Source organism: Papio anubis, chromosome 6 (genome assembly GCF_008728515.1).
Source record: "Papio anubis isolate 15944 chromosome 6, Panubis1.0, whole genome shotgun sequence".
In the NCBI taxonomy this organism is placed as follows: domain Eukaryota; kingdom Metazoa; phylum Chordata; class Mammalia; order Primates; family Cercopithecidae; genus Papio; species Papio anubis.
The window spans coordinates 21,875,161-21,895,597 of NC_044981.1; the positions used below are offsets into that span (position 1 = coordinate 21,875,161).

The 20,437-nt window shown below is 41.9% G+C and overlaps 1 long non-coding RNA gene across 26 annotated transcripts in view; it reads left to right on the top strand.

Annotated features, from left to right (window-relative positions):
• The window catches only part of LOC110743051, a 553,234-nt gene that overhangs the window by 198,638 nt on the left and 334,159 nt on the right, over positions 1–20,437 (top strand). For 20 of the 26 annotated variants that reach the window (XR_004184220.1, XR_004184216.1, XR_004184225.1 and 17 more), the window contains one exon: positions 17,371–17,513. The exons of 3 other annotated variants lie outside the window; for them this stretch is intronic. This is a non-coding gene — a long non-coding RNA (uncharacterized LOC110743051). Of the gene's footprint in view, positions 1–15,440; positions 16,197–17,370; positions 17,514–20,437 lie in introns of those variants that run through there. 3 more of the 26 variants (XR_004184219.1, XR_004184230.1, XR_004184214.1) reach the window with 3 other exon arrangements.

Here is a 20,437-nt window from a genome sequence, read left to right on the forward strand (position 1 = left end):
GGTGTGAAGTGTATGTAAAGATGAAAAGATGACTCAAGGCAGTAGGTGTTTGCTTAAGTGAATTATTTGTGATAATTGCATGGCCTCTGTACACAAATGGAAATATCTTCATTTTAAAAATTGGGTTTGCATTGTCAACAGTGTGTGGGACAGCTCCTGAAACACCTAAAAGATATATGATAGACAAAGGAACACTGAGAGATGCTTATAACTACTGAGTTGAAGGAGCCATCCTCCAAGTAGAAGACTGTAAGCGTTATGATACCATGTCAACACAGCTTAATAAAATGCTACTTTACAAAGGGAGAAATAGATACAAAATATCATTCCTAATGTTTTCCAGAAAGTCAGTGAATGAACTGAGAAGTGGATCCAGGATTTCCTGTATCAGCACCATAGGTTTTATCATTTATATAATCCTTTTTTCTGTCACTGTCAAGATTTTAAAGGGGGATTATGGTTTGATTTAAAGAGAGTAGGCAATTCAGGCATACCACACAAAGCTGTTAAATCTCAGAGGCTTGAGATTTCTTGGCTCCTTTTAAGTTTTGGAAGCAGAGCACTCCTAGGGAATGCTATTCGGAATTGGCTTCATGGAGAAAATGTAGCTTTTGGGCAGTTAGCTTTTGAAGCTGAGAGAGGATAATAGGTTGGTGAACAAGAAGGTGAAAGTTGCTTCAGGTTTGAAAAATAAAGGAGTGAGGAGGTGATAGTCTCGTGAAGACTCTCATTGTAATAGTTCTTTGCAGGACCAAGTGGTTCTCCAGATCCAGCTCAATTTTCCCAAGTGCATTTTCTGAGTTGTGATAAAACCCAGGTACCCTCTCACGGAGTGACTATTTCTTTGTGCCCAATTGCTAGGGCTGTGCTATCATCTTGGCCAACTGCCCATTTCCTTTGGGTCTGAAAGAACAGTTCAATTTAAATCGGATTGTATAGATTTAGGACTTGGAGAAAAGAAAAGTATCTGGAGTGACTTTTTTGTTTGTTTGTTTGTTTTTGAGACAGAGTCTCGCTCTGTCACCCAGGCTGGAGTGCAATGGCACGATCTCAGCTCATTGCAACCTCTGCCTCCTGGGTTCAAGCAGTTCTCCTGCCTCAGCCTCCAAATAGCTGGGACTATAGACGCATGCCACCACGCCCGGCTAATTTTTTTGTATTTTTAGTAGAGATGGGGTTTCACCATGTTGGCAAGGATGGTCTCGATCTCTTGACCTTGTAATCTGCCTGCCTTGGCCTCTCAAAGTGCTGGGATTACAGGCGTGAGCCACTGCGCCTGGCCAACTTTTTTTCTTTTTCTACCTCCTACTATGAGAGATCCCATCTTTGATGGATGACTCAGAATTCAAATTACACCTAGAAGCAAACATATCAGGCTTGAGGGTAGAGAGGGAGAAAAGAACAACTGTCCCATCTGTGTTTCATCCTGAGTGGGAGGTTCAAATCTAGGTATTGGCAGAATGAGATAAAGGAAGGAGAGATTGAGAAAGAGTGGAAATGGGATGGAAAGTTATTAAGGGAAGGCATTCCGGGACAGTCTTCACCCACTCAAGAGATTACAGGATGCCATGGAAGAACTGAGCCACCACTGTAGGCTGCACCTCAGGCCCTGTGCAGACTAATGTTTTTATTGCTTAACAGGTATTGAGTCACCTTGTTAAATGCCATCCCTAATATAGAGATGGGCTTATTCCTTGCCCCAAAGCTATTGGGAGCCTAGTTAGGAAGACAGGTCACACACACAGGTCCCAACACCACACAAGAATGGTGCTCCTGTCATTCTCTTAAGTGGCTTGCCAGGTGGAATGAAGTTATCTTGCTGAGAGTCCTCTGCCAGAGAGTTCAATCTGATGAGAAATTTGAAATGATGCAACTACATTGCATCAATAGTAAGGGTTTTGGGAAGCGTTCACTTTGCTACATGTTGAGAGAGACTTGATTCTTGGCACCGAGGAAGAGAGCTGATGGCCCTCACCCTGCACGTGCTTGAGTGTGAAGTGGTTGAAACAGAATTTTCTTTTTTTGCGTTTTCATTTTAGATGATATTTTGATAGGGTCATAAGAATAGTGCTTCCTACCTAGGCCCATTGCTAATACCACTGTATTAAGTCTTCTTAGAAGCCCACGAACGTGCCGGCTAAAAACTCCTAGGGGCTCCCTGTGCTAGACATAGGGGGACATATAAATGGTTTTGAATTTCAGTTTCTGTGTCAGTGAGAATTCTGTGCCAGAAAAGAGCATCTGCTCTTTATTTTACAGATGAGGAAATTTAGTCCCAGAGAGAGTGTGATTTGCCCCCTCCCTTGAGATTAGCCGACAGAGTCAATAAGAAAAATCTAGGTCTTCTGATTCAGTCCAGTGCCTTTCTCTGTGTGTCGCACTGTTTCCCTCATTATCTTGAGATTTGCTGGAGCCACAGGACTACATAATGGTTGTGCATATGTGGATTTGAGTGCCACAGTTGAATTAACTCATGTCAATCTCAGTCCCAAGTCTGTTCCCACAACACGTGGTAAATCGTCACTCCTTGTGGTCTCAGAATTGGGTGCCTGGAGGATATCATAATCACCCGGAATAGTTTTTTCTGTTGCTGCCTGGTGCACACATCTCCTCTGCCTTGACTTGTCTGAAGTCTTTTCCTCTTTGAGGCAGGGACTGAAGGGGTGGAGCCCAGCTGTTCAAGTGCAAAGGCATGCAGCCTTAAGCTGAGCCTAATTTCAGCCCATTGAGTAGTACTAATTTTGACTCAATATATTTTTGAAAAACCAGGCCATACGGATTTTTTTTTTTTTTTTTTTGAGACACAGTCTCACTCTGCTGCCCAGGCTGAAGTGCAGTGGCATGATCTTTGCTCACTGCAACTTCCGCCTCCCAGATTTGAGCGATTCTCCTGCCTCAGCCTCTCAAGTAGCTGGGATTACAGGCACGTGCCACCATACCCAGATAATTTTTATGTTTTAGTAGAGGTGGGGTTTCACCATGTTGGCCAGGCTGGTCTCGAACTCCTGACTTCAGGTGATGTTCCTGTCTCAGCCTCCCAAAGTGCTGGGATTACAAGAGTGAGCCACTGTGCCCAGCCCAGGGTATAGTTTTAAGGCAAATGTAGTTCTGTTTTAAGAACGCTGGTTTGAGGTGTACTGAGATTTAGCAGGGAAGGGTATTTATTACCGTGGACCTGGTGATGAGGACTCCATTGTGTCTTCTCTGAGCTAGAACTTCTCTTTTGAATTGGCTTCATGCTTCAAACTCATGACCTCTCTTACCTTATTGGTTGGTAGGTTTTGTGCAATGGATTTTATCAGTAAGGAACTACATTTAAATCTTGCAGTTAGATAATGTGATTACTTAAGGGGACTTTCACTATTTTAGGCTGGGACTCCAATCAAATAAATCCCAGGCCCTGCCCAATCCGTGTGCTCAAAATTTTCGACTTTTCGGTTGTGATGGGTCACCCTTTGTATATTCTTACTGTAGTGCACAATGCAAAATGTATCAAGATAATTACTTGGATTTAGGTGTTCACAGTGCTATTATGGAACATTACTCCTTTTAGTGTGACACGCATTAGGCTCTGTCACTTGCGTCATGCTAGCCTGATTAGCACCTCTTCCTAGGGCTGTACCCTGACTCTTTTTTTTTTTTTGAGATGGAGTCTCACTGTGTCACTCAGGCTGGAGTGCAGTGTGCGATCTTGGTTCATTGCAACCTCTGCCTCCTGGGCTCAAGCAGTTCTCCTGCCTCAGCCTCCCTAGTAGCTGGGATCACAGCCACCATGCCTGGCTAATTTTTGTATTTTTAGTAGAGATAGGGTATCACCATGTTGGCCAGCCTGGTCTTGAACTACTGACCTCAAGTGATCTGCCCACCTTGGCCTCCCAAAATGCTGGGATTACAGGTGTGAGTCACTGCACCCGGCCCCCTGACTCATTTTTAGAGAAGAAATGTTCTGTTTTCTAGAAGCATTTTCTAACTTCTCAAGGGGGCAACCAAAGTTTACTTTCGTTGTTCTTCTGTACGTGTGCCTGGTTTCCTGAAGTCCTTTGCTTGGGAACAACTCACTCAGTGAGACTGCCTGGGGTATTGTAGCCTCAGGTGTTGGTGTTGTAGGGTTTTCTGTGCTTGCCCTTCTGCCACAACCTCTGCAGTTTCTCATTTCCTGCTCTGCTCCCTGAGTCCCAGGTACTGGTTGCTCATTTGGCTTTATTGCCTATCAGAGGCATGGGCAGGTGGCATTGCAACACCTCTGCCTTTGTTTCTTCCTTCTTCCCACGAGGGCTGGGAGAACAGGAGGGAGAGGAGGCAAAGGGGAGCACGGGTGCTGATTGCCCATTAATTTAAACACAGGAGAAGGGTAACTGGAAACAGGCTTCCTTTCTGACCCTACAAAGCCTCTTTTCTCCTCTTTTCTGCTGTAGGCCCTTCATTCCTCTTTCTTGCTTAGGTTCTATATCTTATGGGATTTCTTACTTTAGGTATATAGGGACTCTCTAAAAATGTTTCTATAGGCTGGTCTGGAAACCTAATCGCTGTTTATGATATTGTTTCTTTGTGAAGCTGTCTTATGAGATCTAGATAAATTGCAAACACTCCTTAGGAATATGAACCATCTGCACGTTTTGGTAAGTAAACGTATCCTTTGTTTTTGGGTCTTTTTAAATTTGTCTGCACTTCATTTTGGAGTCTAGAGTTGTGACATGTAGTTTTAAAGATATCAGAGGGCACAAAGTGTATTCTTTCCTGGCATTAAATCTCATTTGCCACCTCCCCGCGCTTCTAAGATCTCTACATTTTCCTTTCCGTGGGTATCTTTCAGAGGATCATGTTTTGGCCTTTGGATAATTCTGCTTTTGGAATACAGCATGTGGCTGGGGACTTGCTTTAAAGTGCTATGCAGAGTTTTCTCCTTTTAGAATGCATTTTTTTTCCCCCTTGGTTGACTTCACTAAATACTGCAAACCCAAGAAGAGTCCCATGGTTGCAGATCTGGTATCGATTATCATTAATTCTTCTCTTTATGACTCTGACACTTAAATACACATTTAGAAACAAACCAAATAAACATTAAATGGCATAACTAGATTTTGGACTTGGGTGGTCCAGTGAGTTTCAACATGTGCTTAGTTTAGAAAGGTGGTTATAAAAACACTCCATTTAACTACCCCATTAAATGATTGGAATATATTTTTAAAAATTTTTAAATGCGTGAGTTCAGATATTTTTAAAAAGAAACTTGAAATTATTTATAATGTATTCTCATACAAATTAGCTGAAAAGGGAAAGTAAATTTTGCTTATATGGGTGTTTAGTCTCTGTGTTTCAGTTTGGCTGGTTGATGGATTGGTCTCTAGCCGTGTGGCTTTGGTGAAGTCACTCAAGTCTCTGAGCTTTGGTCTCTTCAGTTGTGACAGAGAGTATTTCCCAGTTGATTCCCAGGCTCTCTCCCACTTTGGAAATGCTCGAACTCTGCAATTCTGTGAATTTAAAATTTGATATTTAAAATAATCATGTGAAGCAGAAGATATACTTACTTACTCAGCCATGGAAGTGGGGAGATGGCAAGTTCTGGAATGATCAAAAAAGGTTTAGGAATAGTGTATAATCCTGAGCCTTGTCTACAAAGTCAGTCCTTCTTTGTTACCCTGTTTATTGAACTGTACGTATGGTTGGGACAATAGATGGGGCATCTGGAAAAAAATATTAAAAAAAAAAAGTATGGGTAGAGACGATGCCTCAGGACCTTAAATGTGTTGTCATACAGTGTTCAGTGATAGTGCTGTTAAATGCAGTGCTCTATGATTCAGCCCTATTAGAAGCATTTTGGATTTGGCCCAATGGTGTTTTGGTGGTTTTTGGATTATGTGTTAGGAGTCAGAGCGTCTAGAGTAATTCTTGGCATTGGATCATCATGGCGGACAGGAAGCAGGACTAGATTGCAGCTCCAGACAGAGCAGCTTGCGGAAGCTCGCATTGTGAATTTTAGCTCCAGATAGACTGCAAGAAAAAACCAGCCATCCCGAGAGGACCCACAGACCCTCTGAAGGAAGTGGACTGCTCCTGCAGGAGTCAGGAGACACCCTAAATACTGTGAGTGCCCTAACTGTGGAAGTGGGAAAGGGAGACCCTCCTCTCCCAAACACACCCCCACTGGAGCTGAAGGTCTGTTTGTGGGAGAAGTTTCTGACTTTACCTGGAGCTGAGTCAATTTAGAGAGCCGAGTGAAATACAGGGGTAGAGGAAGCAGCAGAAGGGCCCTGGGAGCTCGCTGTGTCCCTTAGCAGGCCATTCCTGCCTGGCACCACAGAGATCCATTGGGAAGGTGACCAGAGGAGGAGCAGGTAAAACTCCACTGGGAGAAGGAACTCTCTAGCCAAACTTTGTAACAATTTGAACAGGACAAGAAGCCTCCTGGTCAGAACTTGGGGGACAGTGCAAATCTAGTGTATAGACACCACAGGCTGGGGAAGAACCAAGCCTTTTTCTTTTGCAGCTGGGAGGCAGGTAGCCCAGGGCAAGTTTTCAAGCCCGTCGTGCCCTGTACATGGAAACAGACTTGGGGCTATTGGCAGGGGGCGTGATGGGAGTGAGACGGGCCCTTCAGTTTGCGGGGGAGCTGGGTAAGGCCTGTGACTGCCGGCTTTCCCCCACATTCCTGACAACCAGCATGACTCAGCAGAGGGAGCCATAATCCTCCTAGGTACACAACTCCAGTGACCTGAGAATCTCATCCCCATCCCCCACAGCAGCCACAGTAAGACCTGCACATGGAGAGAGTGAGCTCAAACACACCTAGCCCCACCCCTACCTGATGGTCTTTCCCTACTCACCTTGGTAGCAGAAGACAAAGGACATATAATATTGGGAGTTCTAGGGCCAGTCCCTCTCTACACAACTATAGCTGATGCTGTCTGGAAAGTGCCACCTGCTAGCTGGAGGCCAACCAGCAAAAAACCAGAGCATTAAACCACCAAAGCTAAGGACCCCCACAGAGTCCATTGTACACCCCTGCCACTTCCACTGGAACAGGTGCTGGTATCCACGGCTGAGAGACCCATAGACGGTTCACATCACAGGACTCTGTGCAGACAATCCCCAGGACCAGCCCAGAGTCAGGTAGACTTGCTGGGTGGCTAGACCCAGAAGAGAGACAACAATCACTGCAGTGTGGCTCACATGAAGCCACATCCCTAGGAAAAGAGGGAGAGTACTACATCAAGGGAACTCTCCGTGGGACAAAAGAATCTGAACAACAGCCTTCAGCCCTAGACCCTCCCTCTGACAGAGCCTACTCAAATTAGAAGGAATGAGAAAGCTAAACTTGGTAATATAATCAAACAAAGCTCTTCAACACCCTCAAAAAAGTCACACTAGTTCACCAGCCATGGATCCAAACCAAGAAGAAATCCCTAATTTACCTGAAAAAGAATTCAGGACGTTAGTTATTAAGCTAATCAGGGAGGGGCTAGAGAAAGGTGAAGTCCAATAAATGGAAATCCAAAAAATGATACAAGTGAAGGGAGAAATATTCAAGGAAATATATAGCTTAAAGAAAAAAACAATCAAAAATTCAGGAAACTTTGGACACACTTTTAGAAATGTGAAATGCTGTGGAAAATCTCAGCAATAGAATTGAACTAGTAAAAAAAAGAAATTCAGGACTCCAAGACAAGGTCTTCGAATTAACACAATCCAACAAAGTCAAAGAAAAAAGAATAAGAAAATACGAATAAAGTATCCAAGAAGTCTGGGATTATGTTAAATGACTAAACTTAAGAATAATCAGTGTTCCTAAGGAAGAAGATAATTCTAAAAGCTTGGAAAACATATTTAGGGGAATAATTGAGGAAAACTTCCCTGGTCTTGCTAGAGACCTAGACATCCAAATACAAGAAGCAAAAAGAACACCTGGAAAATTTGTTGCAAAAAGATCACCGCCTAGGCACATTGTCATCAGATTATCTAAAGTTAAGACAAAGAAAAGAATCTTAAGAGCTGTGAGACAGATGTACCAGGTAACCTATGAAGGAAAACCTATCAGATTAACAGCAGATTTCTCAGCAGAAACCCTACAAGCTAGAAGGGACTGGGGCCCCATCTTCAACCTCCTCAAACAAAAAATTACCAGCCAAGAATTTTGTATCCAGTGAAACTTAGCATCATATATGAAGGAAAGATATAATTGTTTTCAGACAAACAAATGCTGAGAGATTTCGCCATTACCAAGCCACAACTAAAAGAGCTGCTAAAAGGAGCTCTAAATCTTGAAAGAAATCCTGGAAACATATCAAAACAGAACCACCTTAAAGCGTAAATCACACAGGACCTATAAAACAAAAATACATGTTAAAAAGTAAAAACAAAGAACAAAATAGCCAAGTACACAGGCAACAAAAACATAATGAATGCAAGGGCACCCCACATTTAAATACTAACATTGAATGTAAATGGCCTAAATGCTCCACTTAAAAGATACAGAACCCCAGAATAGATAAGAACTCACCAGCCAACTTTCTGCTGAGTTCAGGAGATTCACCCAACACATAAGGACTCATATAAACTTAAAGTAAAGGGGTGGAAAAAGGCGTGTCATGCAAATGGACACCAAAAGTGAGCAGGGATAGCTATTTTTACATCAGACAAAACAAATTTTAAAGCAACAGCAGTTAAAAGAGACAAAGAGGGATGTTATATAATGATAAAAGGCCTCGTCCAACAGGAAAATATCACAATCCTAAACACATATGCACCTAATACTGGAGTTTCCAAATTTATAAAACAATTACTAAGACCTAAGAAATGAGATAGACAGCAACACGGTAATAGTGGGGGACTTCAATATTCCAAGGATAGCACTAAACAAGTCATCAAGACAAAGTCAACAAGGAAACAATGGATTTAAACTATACCTTGGAACAAATGGACTTAACAGATATTTACAGAACATTTCATCTGGCAACCACAGAATACACATTTTGTTCAACAACGCATGGGACTTTCTCCAAGACAGATCATATGATAGGCCACAAAACAAGCCTCAATACATTTAAGAAAATTGAAATTATATCAAGCACTCTCTCAGACCACAGTGGAATAAAACTGGAAAATCAACTCCAAAAGGAACCTTCAAAACCATGCAAATACATGGAAATTAAATAACCTGCTCCTGAATGAGCATTGGGTCAAAAATGAAATCAAGAAGGAAATTTAAAAAATCTTCGAACTGAATGACAGTAATGACACAACCTATCAAAACCTCTGGGATACAGCAAAGGCAGTGCTAAGAGGAAAGTTCATAGGCCTAAGTGCCACACCAAAAAGACTGAAAGAGTACCAACTGACATTCTAAGGTCACACCTCAAGCAACTAGAGAAACAAGAACAAACCAAACCCAAACCCAGCAGAAGAAAAGAAATTGCCAAGATCAGAGCAGAACTAAATGAAATTGAAACAAACAAACAAACAAACAAAAAATGCAAAAGATAAATAAAACAAAAAGCTGGTTCTTTGAAAAGATAAATAAAATTGAGAGAATAGCAAGATTAACCAAGAATAAAGAAAATCCAAATAACTTCATTGAGAAACAAAACAGGAGATATTACAACTGACACCGCTGAAATACGAAAGATCGTTCAAAGCTCCTATGAACAACTTTACGCACATAAACTAGAAAACCTAGAAGAGGTGGGCAAATTCCTGGAAAAATACAACCCTCCTGGCTTACATCAGAAAGAATTAGATACCCTGAACAGACCAATAACAAGCAGCGAGACTGAAATGGTAACTAAAAGATTACCAAAAAAAAAGTCCAGGACCAGATAGATTCACAGCAGAATGCTACCAGACATTCAGAGAAGAACTGGTACCAATCCTTTTGACACTATTCCACAAGATAGAGAAAGAAGGAACCCTCCCTAACTCATTTTATGAAGCTAACATCACCCTAATACCAAAACTGGGAAAGGTCGTAACCGTAAAAGAAAACTGCAGACCGATATCCTTGATGAACATTGATGTTAAAATTCTTAACAAAATACTAGCTAACCGAATCCAACAACATATGAAAAAGATAATCCACCATGATCCAAGTGGGTTTCATACCAGGGATACAGGGAAGGTTTACATATGCAAGTCAATAAATGAGATACACCACATAAACCGAATTAAAAACAATCACATGATCATCTCAATAGATGCAGAAAAAGCATTAGACAAAATCCAGCATCCTTTATGATTAAAACTCTCAGGCCAAGCATGGTGGCTCACGCATGTAATCCCAGCACTTTGGGAGGCCAAGGCAGGTAGATCACCATGTCAGGCGTTCAAGACTGGTCTAGCCAACATAGTGAAACCCCATCTCTGGTAAAAAGACAAAAAAATTAGCCGGGTGTGGTGGCATGCGCCTGTAATCCCAGCTACTCAGGAGGCTGAGGCAGGGGAATCGTGTGAACCCAGGAGGCAGAGGTTGCAGTGAGCCAAGATTGCACCATTGCACTCCAGCACGGGTGACAGTGCGAGATTCCCTATCAAACAAACAAACAAAAAACTCTCAGCAAAATCGCCCATACAAGGGACATACTTTAATGTAATAAAAGCCTTCATGACAAACCAATAGCCAGCATAATACTGAATGGGGAAGAGTTGAAAGCATTCCCTCTGAGAACTGGAACAAGGCAAGAATGCCCACTCCCACCACTCCTCTTCAACATAGTACTGGAAGTCCTGGCCAGAGCAATCAGAAAACAGAAATAAAGGGTATCCAAATTGGTGAAGAGGAAGTCAAACTGTCACTGTTTGCTGACGATATGATCATACCTTGAAAACCCTAAGGACTCCTCTGGAAAGCTCCTAAAACTGATAAAAGGATTCAGCAAGGCCTGGCGCGGTGGTTCACGCCTGTAATCCCAGCACTTTGGGAGGCCGAGGCAGGTGGATCACGAGGTCAAGAGATCGAGACCATCCTGGCCAACATGGTGAAACCCTGTCTCTACCCAAAATGTAAAAATTAGCTGGGCATGGTGGCATGCACCTGTAGTCCCAGCTGCTCAGGAGGCTAAGGCAGGAAAATCCCTTGAACCTGGGATGCGGAGTTTGCATGAGCCTAAATTGCGCCACTGCACTTCAGCCTGGCGTCAGAGTAAGACTCCGTCTAAGAAAAAAAAGCAGCAAAGTTTCCAGATACAAGATTAATGTGCACACATCAGTAGCTCTTCTATACACCAACAGTGACCAAGCAGAGAATAAAATCAAGAACTCAATCCCTTTTACAATAGCTGCAACAAAACAAAACAAAACTTAGGAATATACCTAACCAAGGAGTTGAAAGACCTGTACAAGGAAAACTACAGAACACTGCTGAAAGAAATCATACACAACACAAACAAATGGAAACACATCCCATGCTCATGGATGGATAGAATCAATACTGTGAAATGACCATATTGCCAAAAGCAATCTGCAAATTCAATGCAATCTCTGTCAAAATACCACCATCATTCTTCACAGAATTAGAAAAAACAATTCTAAAATTCACATGGAACCAAATAAGAGCGCACACAGCCAAAGCAACACTAAGCAAAAAGAACAAATCTGGGCTGGGTGCTTACGCCTGTAATCCTACCTCTTTGGGAGGGTGAAGCAGTTGGAACACTAGAGGTCAGAAGTTCAAGACCAGCCTGGCCACCATGGCGAAACCCCCATCACTACTAAAAATACAAAAATTAGCTGGGTGTGGTGGCGGGCGCCTGTAATCCCAGCTACTTGGGAAACTGAGGCAGGAGAATTGCTTGAACCCAGGAGGTGTAGGTTGCAGTGATCAGAGATCGCACCACTGTACTCCAGCCTGGGTGACAGAGTGAAACTCCATCTCAAAAACAAAAAACAAATGACAGAACAAAACAAAACAAAAAAACAAGAACAAATCTGGAGGCATCATACTACCTGATTTCAAACTATACTATAAGGCCATAGTCACTAAAACAACAACATGGTACTGGTATAAAAATAGGCACATAGACCAATGGAACAAAATAGAGAACCCGGAAATAAACACAAATACTTTACAGCCAACTGATCTTTGACAAAGCAAACAAAAACATAAAGTGGAGAAAGGGCACCCTTTTCAACAAATGGTGCTGGCATAATTGGCTAGCCACATGTAGGAGAAGAAACTGGATCCTCATCTCTCACCCTATACAAAAATCAGCTCAAGATGGATTAAGAACTTAAACCTAAGACCTGAAACTATAAAAATTCTAGAAGATAACATTGGAAAAACCCTTCTAGATGTTGGCTGAGGCAAGGATTTCATGACCAAGAACCCAAAAGCAAATGCAATAAAAACAAAGATAAATAGCTGGGACCTAATTAAATGAAAGAGCTTTTGCATGGCAAAAGGAACAGTCAGCAGAGTAAACAGACAACCCACAAAGTGGGAGAAAATCTTCACAATCTATACATCTGACAAAAAGCTAATATCCAGAATCTACGATGAACTCAAACAAATCAGTAAGAAGAAAACAAACAATACCATAAAAAAGTGGGCTAAGGACGTGAATAGACAACTCTCAAAAGAAGATATATAAATGGCCAACAAACATGAAAAAATGCTAAACGTCACTAATGATCAGGGAAATGCAAATCAAAACCACAATGCGATACCACCTTACTCCTGCAAGAATGGCCATAATCAAAACAAAAAAACAAAAAACAAATAAAAACAGCAGATGTTGGCATGGATGCGGTGAACAGGTAACACTTCTACACTGCTGGTGGGAATGTAAACTAATATAGCCACTATGGAAAACAGTGTGGAGATTCCTTAAATAACTAAAAGTAGAGCTACCATTTGATCCAGCAGTCCCACTACTGGGTATCTACCAAGAGGAAAAGAAGTCATTATTTGAAAAAGATACTTGCACACACATGTTTCTAATGGCACAATTCATAATAGGAAAATCATGGAACCAACCCAAACACCCATCAATCAATGAGTGAATAAAGAAACTGTGGTATATATATACAATGGAATGCTATGCAGCCATTAAAAAGGAATGAACTAATAGCATTTGCAGTGACCTAGGTGAGACTGGAGACTATTATTCTAAGGGAAGTAACTCAGGAATGGAAAACCAAACATCTTATGTTCTCACTGATATGTGGGAGTTAAACCATGAAGAACATAAAGGCATAAAAATGATACAAAGGTCTTTGGGGAATTGGGGGGAAGAGTGGAAGGAGGGTGAGAGATAAAAGACTAAAAATATGGTGCAGTGTATACTGCTTGGGTGATATGTGCATCAAAATCTCACAAATCACCACTAAAGAACTTACTCATGTAACCAAATACTACCTGTACCCCATTAACTTATGGGAAAAAAACAGAGTAATTCTTTTACTCCTTATAAGTTGACATTTTGCATGTAACTCCCCAGGAGAGAGAGAGTACTTTTTCTTTTCATTTTTGTTTCTCTTTTATGTCTTTACATGATTGTCTTTGTTCTCTTTCTCTATGATCCATTCTATCTTTTTTTTTTGTTTGTTTTTTGAGAAGGAGTCTTGCTGTGTTGTCTAGGCTGAGGTGCAATGGTGCAATCTCGGCTCACTGCAACCTCTGCCTCCTAGGTTCAAGCAATTCTTCTGCCTCAGCCTCCCAAGTAGCTGGGATTATAGATGTCCATCACCAAGTCCAGCTAATTTTTTGTACTTTTTTTTTTTTTTTTTTTAATTTCTTCAAGAGATGGAGTTTCACTCTTGTTGCCCAGGCTGGGGTGCAATGGTGTGATCTTGGCTCACTACAAACTCTGCCTCCTGGGTTCAAGCGATTCTCCTGCCTCAGCCTCCCCAGTAGCTGGGATAACAGGTATGTGCCACCACACCCGGGTAATTTTGTATTTTTAGAAGAGATGGGGTTTCTCCATGTTGGTCCGGATGCTCTCAAAATCCTGACCTCAGGTGATCTGCCCACCTCGACCTCCTGAAATGCTGGGATTACAATAGGTGTGAGCCACCACACCCGACCTTTTTCATATTTTTAGTAGAGACAGGGTTTCACCATGTTGGCCAGGCTGGTCTCGAACTCCTGGCCTGAAGTGATCTGCTCATCTTGAACTCCCAAAGTGCTGGGATTACAGGTGTAAGCCACAGTGCCTGGCCAATCCATTGTCTCTTGTGATCCATTTCCCACAGCAAAGAGGTTTTTGGAGGTGATTAGTTGTCCTAGGTTACTTCCATTGAGGGTTCTTAACTGGTTTCCTTGAGTAAGAATTATAGATTAGGTGGTGATCTCATGAAACCATTGTAGAGGGGGTGGTTATACAGTGAACAAATATGTTAAATGTTAAATAAACTTGGCACTTTAACTTAGGTGTTCTCAAAATCAGATCTTGACTGTTATTTAAGTCTGGTTCCTGCAAGCAGAGCCTGGGGCAAGCCATTTGGATTTGTCACAGAGGTAGCCTTTGGGCAGATGCTAATGGCACATGAAGAAAGAGTGACCACAGTGTTTTATGTAGGTTCCTTTGATCATTCTTAACTGGTTTTTTAATATTATACCAACATTTAGTCAGAAACCAACATAATTCTCAGTACTCTAACTCTGGGAATCATCTCTATATTCCAGCCCTAAAACCTACAGTGGAAGATTGGCTGTTTTGCCAGTATCTCATGTAAGAAACTCTTCCTTGAGAAAAACTATAGCAGTGAAGCCTTAGGATTTCTTCCTGTTTATCCCAGGATGCTGAGGGAATTCGGGAATAATATCTTTCAGTATCTCAGAACCCTACACAGTGCCTCTTTTCTTAGTGTAGTCTTTCAGTTGGATTGGGTTTCTGAGGCCCCTGTAGGAATCTTCCTTTGGAGTCTTTATAAACCAGATAGCATCTAATTGAAGAGGGAAGCCAGAGAATACAGTAAACCTTGTCCCTTCTATCTTACTGTACTATATCCATCTATACCGATCTTTTAGGTTTAAGTTGTTTTAAACTCTAAATGTAGAGTAAACATTAAAGTGTGTGTTTTACTGTTCACACTTAGCAATGGTAAATTGTTAAGAGAATAAAAAAACATAAGCAACACATAAACCCTACCTTTTAGTAACAGGCTGGTAAAGTGTCATTAAATCCTTAGAAATCAGACAGACATGGGCAAAATTCAAGGTATTGTGAGTACCTTGTTAGGATAATCGTAGTAGGGACTTCTGTCTGCCTATATCTATCCTGATTTTCTTTTTTCTTTTTCTTTTTTTGTTTTTTTGAGACAGAGTCTCGCTCAGTCTCCCAGTCTGTAGTGCAGTGGCACCATCTTGGCTCACTGCAACCTTTGCCTCCCAGGTTCAAGTGATTCTGCCTCAGCCTCCCTAGTAGCTGGGATCACAGGCATGCACCACCAAGCCCGGCTAATTTTTTTGTATTTTTAGTACAGACAGGGTTTCACCGTGTTGGCCAGGTTGGTCTCAAACCCTTGGCCTCAAGTGATCCACCCGCCTTGGCCTCCCAAAGTTTTAGGATTACAGGTGTGAGCCACCATACCCAGCCCTGATTTTCTCTTTGTGGATGGTTGGGCTGTTTAAGAAACACGGGTTTTTTTTTTTACTGTCTCCACTTAGAACCTTGTTGTTTAGGTCTTTTTCTATGAGTTCCATAGGCATATTTTTGCCATGATACTTGCTTGGACTTGATATTTCTAGGCTTCTCGAGGATTTATCATTCTATCATCTAGGCATCCTGCCTTCTGATCGTTCTCCTTGCTGCTTCCATGCTGGAAGTGATGCTAGAGGCACAGGTCTGTGCAATTATTTCTACACCATAGGTACACGGGGTGCTTAATGGCAGAGCCTGTATTTGTCAGTTGGTGGTTTAGACAAGTTACAGGTAAAACACTATGAAAGCCTGTGTCTAGATTCTTATCTCTCTTTCTCTAGCGGAATCAAACAGACAGAAATGAAGTTGAATGCTGGGAAGTCTTTGTTTAAAAAAGTAGATGTTGTTGTCTAGAATCACAGAGACACTCAGAAGGAATTGGGACTGGATGTGGAGGAAAGACATCATAAAACTTTACATTAAAAGCCAAAGGTGTGAAGTTAGGTCTAGTCAAAAGTGTTAATTCTGAAAGACCAACACACATCATCTTGGACTGTGAAGGTGTGCCTTCTGTAAGTTAAATGGAATGAGATCTTCTTCAGTGCACCTGATGTCTTGGGAAGGGTGAGTTGAGGCATGGTAGATGTGAAACATGATCTCATTATAAATGTTCCCGTTTGTTTTATGTGTTCAGTTTGTTTTGTGCTATCTAGATAGGAAATCTAAAGGCTGAGAAACTGTCTGCTGTAGACATGGCAGTGATTCTTTGATACGAAATAGTTGGAGGGGATCCGAGTGATTGCGTGACTTATTTTTAGACAATACAGGGACTCCTTTGCAAAGGGAGGAGTTGGGAAGAATAGACATGTTAGGAACCAAGTTAGCCTGGAGTTTTCTCTGGTTGCCTGAAGCTCGAAAAAAATTGGAAGAAGAAATTACTCAATGAGAACTCACACAAACCTGCTTCTCCAATTATGCCTGAGTGGCCATGTCAGATCTGTGAACCTCTCAGCTTGCTTCTTAACAAACCCATCGTTTTACAAGGAAGATGATCTGGGTTAGAGGAATTATTAATTATGTTTCAGCTCACAAATTCCTCTTTACTATCACCCCTTTAGCCCCATGTAAACTCTGTTAGGGTTTGGTTAAGTGTAGAAACTGATATCTAAGCAAGAGTAAGAAGATGAAGTCACTTATCTCGAAATTTCTTTAAACCTTTAATTATTGTAAACAAAAGATCTGGTCTCTTTGGAGTTGGTAGTAATGTCTTAGTTTTGTGGCTGTTAGTTTTTCGACTCTATCAGATTGAGTCATTGTTTGACTTGAAGATCTAGAATAACATATCATCTATAAAGAAATGATTACAGTAATTGATCTTGATACTGCCTCCTCCTAATTGTATTTATATAATTATCTAAAAGGGTTTTTAATAGAATTACTGCAACAAGCCTGAAAAAGTCTGTGCTAAGTGGTAGCACCTTGAAACAGGATCATTATGATCCCGCCTTCAAGGGGCTTTTGGATTTATCTAGCCTGCTATATGGCTGAGTACTAGACTCAGTTACCCCATTCCTCAGCAAAAGAAACTACAGAAGTTTGAGGGAATATCAAACTCTTGGCGCACAATTTACATTTAGTAAACACTTGATAGGCAGTTGGTAGTGGGTGGCAGCATTTGCAGATGAATTCTGAAGTAGATGGTGAATGATGCTGAGATTTTATTTACCAGTCCCGGCTGACACTGCCTGGGCTCACATGATAAGATCCTGGTAGGATAGCATTTATTCTTCTTTTGCAGACTCAGCTAAGAGGACTTTGCAGTTGAGTCTGAATCTTGATCCATGTAGTCCATCCCCAGTGGTGCTATTTAGAAGGCCTTTTGTTGTCTGAGCGAAGTTGTGTTCCTGGCCTTACTACCGAATCTTGGCAAAGGATCAATGGGTAAGCCCCATCCTCCTAAGATCTCATATAACATAACTGGTATCAGGACACTGATTACATGCAAGCAGTTCCCACACGAAGAGCTTTAAAATTGAGATTTTTCTTTGAAATTTAAAAGAAGGTGGAATAAAAATGTGCTTGCTTTCCAACATAGATCGATTAGCTGGCACGGAGAGAACACTGGCCTTTGAAATCTATAGGCATCCTGTTGCAGGCCTGACCCAGCTGACCCTGGGAGATTAGTAATGGTCTGTGCAGCCTGCTCTGTCAGCAAGTCTGGCAGGGCGTGCACAGATGGTGCCAGTTGGAGAAAATCACTGCCGAACGGTGCACTAAAGCCTCCGCCTTGGCCATTCTGCCTCGGAGGAGGAGCCGAGAGTGAGACTGGGTGGTTTACAGACATGTTCCTGCCAAATGCCTTGGAAGAGACCTCAGAGGATGCCAGTCCGGGTTTAGGATGCATTTGCTGATTATTACTTAAGTAATGTTTTCTTGTCATAGCTTAGGCCTTCCTGAGTTGTTGGGCATCTGGGATTTTTGCAGGGTCTGTGGCCTTGGGGTTGTTCTGAAAGGGAATTTGAAATGAGAACTGATCTCATTCCAAACAGTCAAGCATAATGCAATACTTGTTTTCCGAGAGTCAATCAGCCTAGGGAAAATGCGAGTAGGCTGGAGTGGGGAGGAGGAGGAGTTTGAGAGTTTGAGTAATCAACTTAAACCGGGGTAAAAAGAATTTTATTATAGAAAGCAGCACACATGACCTCTGTCCTTCCAGCTGCCACCAGTTTCTGGGTTGTCGAGTGATACCCTGAAAGTTTACAGTCAACACTCCTCGTGTGGGGTCAGTCCTAGAAATGGGGACGCTGCTCTCCAAAGATAGGAAAGAAAAGGACCTCATTCCATTGAGCTATTGACTGAAATATTTTCTCAACAAAGTTGAACTGAGCTGAAACTGTAAGCCTGTTCTTCCTAATTAGACATTTTATTCTTTGAAAATTCTACTTGGAGTTGCGTTGAAAAGTCAAAGTTAAGGAAATGCATCTTTCTAAAATACTTCCATCTGAGCTGTACTTCAACAGGTTGAGGACAGGCTGAAAAAATATTAATGTTGAATGAAAGATGTGAGGGTGTCTGGGTGTCTGTAATTACAGAGGGTAACTGGATCAGTGAGTGGACTTTTCCCATTCCCACCTTTTTTGGTATTCTTCCTACCACAACTTTGTCTTTTAAGTCTCCAGGTTAGTTCTGGCATTGTAGCTCGTTACTGTTTAACAGACTTGTTTCATTCCTTTTGTGTTGTTTTATGAAATGTGGTGGTGTTTCATTCTGGAAGAATTTTCCTTGGAGATGCTGCTGCTGTGAAATGAGAACTTCTCTTTTAGGTTCTTGAATGACTGTCCCCCACCCAAAGATACAAAGAAACCAATCCTGTTCAATGCACTCTAGTGCTTTTGAAATTGGGGTATGGGAACACGCCCTGGAGGAAGAGCTGAGAGAATGAACAGGGCATTTGCCAACCTCACACAGTGAGTGCAGACTGACACGTACAGCAATACTTGCTGGAATCTGGAAGAGAGAGATAGAAAGCACACTTAAATCAGACAGAAGTCTACCTTTTCTTGTTTAATAGAGCGTAGCTCAGGCATGATAGCTTTATCGACAAGATGGGAGGCCGAAGAAAGGAGAGAAGTCAAGGATGACTCAAAATGTGAGTTAGGAGAAAGCAGTGGGTACTGAAATACTTTGGCAAGAGGAAGATGAGGAGTTCGGTTTTAAGTAGTTCGTTTTTGAAATGTCCATTAGGTCTTTGGATATCCGGGTCTGGGTTTGATCAGAGAAGTCTGAGATGGAGATAGTAATTTGGGAGTTGCTGACACACAGCTGGTGATGAAGCCACAAGTGAGTAAGGTAGCACAGAGAACGAAGAGAAATGGGAGTGGATGAAATTCAGTATAGAACTAAAAGAACACTGTGATTTCTCTCCTGCGCTGGTATTTGAACAATGGCATGTATTTGCCTAGTAGAAGACAAATAACAAAAATGACTTGGTGATCGTGTGTGGATCACGCTTGTTATATCTTTGATAGGGAAATTCAAAATGGTCTTTGAAAATGTAGAAATAAATTCTTGAGAATGACCCTGAAGTAGATTTTTGGAGTGCTTTGGTCCGTTTCACAGATGCTTTACCATTTGAAGTAGATGCCAAAACAAACGAGAAGATAGATAGCTCAGGGTTTGTAGTACATGAAGCCAGCATCTGCTAGTTTATTTAGTAGCAGGAGCAGGAAGAGCAGAGGGAGAAGAGTGCAGCAGCCGCCAAGAATAAAACCTGGTCAAGAGGCCACATCAGCCCAGCTTGGCAGACAGGCCTGGTGGCTTTGGTAATTATACTGGTGCCTGCTGTATGTGGGCCTTTTCCACTGAGTTTAAAAAAGGCTTTCCTCTAACTACCAGGTCTCCCAGCAGTTGGGCCACTTTTGCCCTCGGTGGTTTTTCCCTGTGGAATCTTTGTCGTGTCTGTGCTCCGTGGCTGTGTTTGCTGACTCCAGGGTAATACTCTTGGCCCTGCTGTTTCACGTGGCTCCTGCCCGTCTCCCCCTCCTGACTGAGCTCATAGAAGGTTTGTGAGGACATGCCCTTCGGGAAGAGCCCAGGAGAAACCACATGACTGTATGGCTAGACCAGCACACGTGGACTTTACCGAAGCCTTGTCTTTTTCTTTTTCTCCACCTCCCTCCCTTTTAAATCTGTTAGTACTTTTGACATAAATAATATGTAACTGACTCAGATCTATAGAAATATCATGGTGATGAGGGACCATTAGCACTGAGACTTCCTTTGGGTTAATAATTTCATTATGGATAGAACTCCCTTTTGATACTCACTTTTTTTTTTTAAATTTTTTTTTTTTGAGATGGAGTTTT